At 38.3% G+C, this 4,164-nt stretch overlaps 1 pseudogene; it reads right to left on the bottom strand.

Moving 5' to 3' along the window:
* Positions 1-89: 89 nt before the first annotated feature.
* LOC131007958 (uncharacterized) lies at positions 90-1,666 on the bottom strand (annotated as a pseudogene).
* Between the last annotated feature and the right edge of the window lie 2,498 nt (positions 1,667-4,164).

Below are 4,164 nucleotides of genomic sequence, written 5' to 3'. Positions count from 1 at the left end.
TAATACTTGAAAAAAGCATAAATTACATGACAATAGCACACTAATATTACAAAATACTTGCAAAAATTTAAATTACTTAACAATGGGAATTAGTGTTCAAAATTTGAATATTCTTCCCACAAATGATCGACCAATGCATCACGAAGTGCAAGATGAGCCGATTTATCTTTGATGCTTCGATAGCGTGCAAGAAATTCTTGAAACTGACGTGCTTCATTTGGCACCGTTTCAACATCTGGAGTTGGGACTTCTCTCATCTCTTGAATTGGTGCAGACAAGTCTCTTTCATCCTCAATTATCATATTGTGCATGATAATGCAGGATTTCATGATAAGCTCTAAATGTTTCTTTTGCCAAAAACGGGCCGGATTTGCAACAATTGCAAATCGACTTTGAAGAACTCCAAATGCACGTTCCTCATCTTTTCTACACGACTCTTGTCTCGCAGCAAAATGTTTTTTCTTTGCAGTACGTGGTTCATGTATAGTTTGCACAAGTGTGGACCATTTCGGATATATTCCGTCAGCTAAATAATAACCCACATTGTACTCTTTTCCCTGTATTACATAATATGCAGGTGGAGTGATACCTCTAGCAAGCTCACTGAAAAGATGTGATCTTTCCATGACATTAATATCATTATTGGACCCTGGCATACCAAAGTATGAATGCCATATCCAAAGATCATAATCGGCAACAATTTCAAGAATAATCGTGGGAGATCCACTACGACCTGCATATGAGCCTACCCAAGCAGTTGGACGATTTTTCCACTTCCAGTGCATACAATCTAGACTACCTAACATTCCTGGAAAACCACGTTGTTGACCAATATATAATAGTCTAGCAACATCACTAGAAGTAGGAGATCTAAGATATTGACTTGAAAATATTTCCACAGTTGCACGACAAAATTTCTTGACACATTTAATTGCAGTAGACTCACCAATGTTGATGTACTCATTGGTGGCATCTGTAGGTACCCCGTATGCTAATATCCGAAATACAGCGGTTATTTTTTGCAGTGTGGACAAACCCAATCTACCAGTGCAATCTCTTCCTTGCTGAAAGTAACTATTATGATTTTTTTACAGCATCAACAATGCGAAGGAATAAATTTTGAGACATTCGAAAACGTCTACGAAACATTCCTTCATTAAATGTTGGATTTTCAGAAAAATAATCGTTGAACAGACGTTGGGCAGCCACTTCTCGATCACGATGGATGATCCTGCGACCAAGAACTGAGCCTCTGTGGATTGTTGTAGCATTTTGATTTTCAATAAGGCTTGCTACAATGAAATTATTTGACAAAATATGTTGAGACATCAATTGATGTTCAACATCACATTCATTGAGTATTTCTTCAAGCTCATCTGATGATGAGCTTGAAGAAGAAAATATATAAGATGAGCCAGCAACATGATAATTTATGCTCCCTCCGTCCCAGTAATGTTGTCCTCTTTCTTTTGGGCACGAAGATTAAGAAGTGTGAAATTAGTATTGTAAACTAGAAGGCCCCACATTTTAAGAAGAAAATTAAGTATAGCTTAATTATCCTTGGTTCTTCCTCATCACCTCCGACAACTATAGGTGGAGCCACACCTGCGCCGCCTCCTTCCCCAGCGTCGGCACGTCCATCAGCCGCATCGCCGCTTCTCTCCATCCGTCCACCATTCACCCTCTGTCTCCCTCATTCTCCGATTCTTTCTGAATCTCTGGTCGACAGCAGTGAGAAGCCACTGTCACCCCTAACACCCCAAATCTCCCATGCCCGAAATCCGCGATCGCACGACCAGAAAGCCGCCGCCGCCGCCGAGCCTCAAATCTCCAGTCTACTACTTCCCTTCGTTCGAGCCCACCAAAGATAAAACACACCACAGAGAAACACCACCACAGAAACATAGAGATCCACAAATAACAACAAAAATCAAAAATAGAATCTTTTAATTGTTGAGAGAAACAAAGGAGTTTTCGAAAAAAAATAGAGGAGGAGAGGGGAGGCAGCCAACGGGCGGAAGCGGTAGGGCGGCGGCTATGGCGCAAGAGGAGTGACAGGCGGGGGAAGTGGTGCGAGGTGAGAGGCGCTGGCGTCGCCGGAAAGAGGAGCCGCGACGGCGGTTGATTTCTGGGTGGAGAGCTAGGGCTCGAAATTTGCAGAAGAGGGTAGCTGAATTGAGAATTTGAGAAGGGTGAAGGGAGAGAAAGAACCAGACGAGGAGAAAATGGGGCACGGCTCACCGGATTCAGGCGCGGCTGACGCCGCCGGAGAGGACGGTGACGGAATTTTGTGGAAGAAAGAGGCTGACTGATCTTCTTCTCTTCCCATATGTGCTGGACCGCTGGTGTGTGTGAGAAATAGAGAGGGTGAGAGAGTCGAGAGAGTAGGATGAGGGGAGGATTTGTTTTAGTGGGTTAATTAGGATGATGTTTAATTAATTAATCAAGCCTTAAAATTTTCCTAAAAATGAAATGGGACAAGATTATTGGGACAACCCAAAAAGGAAAGTGGGACAAGATTATTGGGACAGAGGGAGTATCTTATTTTTGCTTCGTGATGAGTAAAATTGAGAAGATAGGTGTACAGATTATTAGATGTGCATACTTCTTATATAATAAAATTTGTTCAAAGAAATCTTATCTTGTCTGCATACTCCTGCAATTATTATCTCTCCTGCAAATCTTATCTTTCCAATGATAATATCCACCGTCCGTTATGATTTCCATTAATCCTCACCATCAATTTCTTATCTATTCTGCAACTTTATAAAATCAAATCTGCACCATCCATTTAAAGTTCTTTAAATCTGCATCATCCATTCTATATCTTATGTACGAATCTGGAAGAAAAAATCTATGCCATTCATCACGATTTCCATGAAATCTCCACCATTCATTTCTTATCTTATCTGCAAATTTTCACAATTTAATGTCTATAAATATGCTCTACGATTTGTATACTTCCACATAGAATCTAAGCTTTTATTTCTTATTTTTGTCTTTTTTTTTATTTGTTTGTTATTCTGCCTTTCATGTCTTCTTCTTCTCGACAGCCTAATTACACAATCGATGAAGATAAACATCTTTGTCGTGTGTATATGGATCTATCCCAAGATGGTGAAACAGGAATCTATCAAAAAAAAGATACCTTTTGGAAAGAAATTGTGAAGGTATATAATAGTGACAACCCTTCTCCACACATTCCTGATCGAACCAAAAGATCGCTTGAAACTCGTATGCAAGTCATTATGAGTTCTCTTTCAAAATTCAAAGGATGCGTGCAACAAATCGAATATCTAAATCCAAGTGGCGCTTCTGAAAAAGATATTGTAAGTAGTTATTTATTTTTACAATTGATTTAACTATTTAATTGTTGTGATATTGCTAACATATGTTATTTATTATTCAGTTTGATTGTGCAAAACAATTACTGACGGAGGATCCAAGATATAAGAAAGGATTCAAGTTTGAGCATGTCTGGCCCCTTATGAAAGATTTTGTGAAGTTTGATTGTCCTTCACAAAATTCTTCATTTCAAGCAGAAACAACACCAGAATCTCTTATCTCACCTGATGGTTTGTCTTCTTTTAGTATCAATCTAAGTGATGGTAGTGGCAGTGGTTCAGGACCCACACAATGCCCAGATGGGGTTAAAAAGACAAAAAATAAGAGAAAAAAAGGCGAAGATATGTCTAATATTCTACAAGCAATTGATCAAGGAAATAAAAGACTTGAAGAAATAATGGATAACTCATCCACAAAAAAAAATCAGATCATGCAACTACAACAACAAAAGATTGAAGCAAAAAAACAAGCTCTTGCATTTCGTAAATGGGAAACAGATAATAAAATTTTGATGATAGACACCGACAATATTTCTGATCCCATTCGACGTGAGTACTTCAAACAAGAACAAACCAGAATCATATTGAAAAGGCAAGACGGTTCAGGTTCAAGCAATGCTTTCAATATGTTTGGTGATGAATTTCCAAATTTTGGCGGATCTGGAAGTGGTGCTGGAGGATTTGAAGGGGATTTTGGACCTTATTGAATGTTTTCTTAATTTAATATTATTGTATTTCTATTTCTTGTAATTTTATGTTTATAATGTTTTTGTGTTGTTGTAATTTTATTATTATCGCAATTTTATATTATTGTATTTTT

The sequence above is a fragment of the Salvia miltiorrhiza genome, chromosome 2 (assembly GCF_028751815.1).
Source record: "Salvia miltiorrhiza cultivar Shanhuang (shh) chromosome 2, IMPLAD_Smil_shh, whole genome shotgun sequence".
Classification (NCBI taxonomy): Eukaryota; Viridiplantae; Streptophyta; class Magnoliopsida; order Lamiales; family Lamiaceae; genus Salvia; species Salvia miltiorrhiza.
This window is presented reverse-complemented; position numbering and strand designations above follow the sequence as displayed.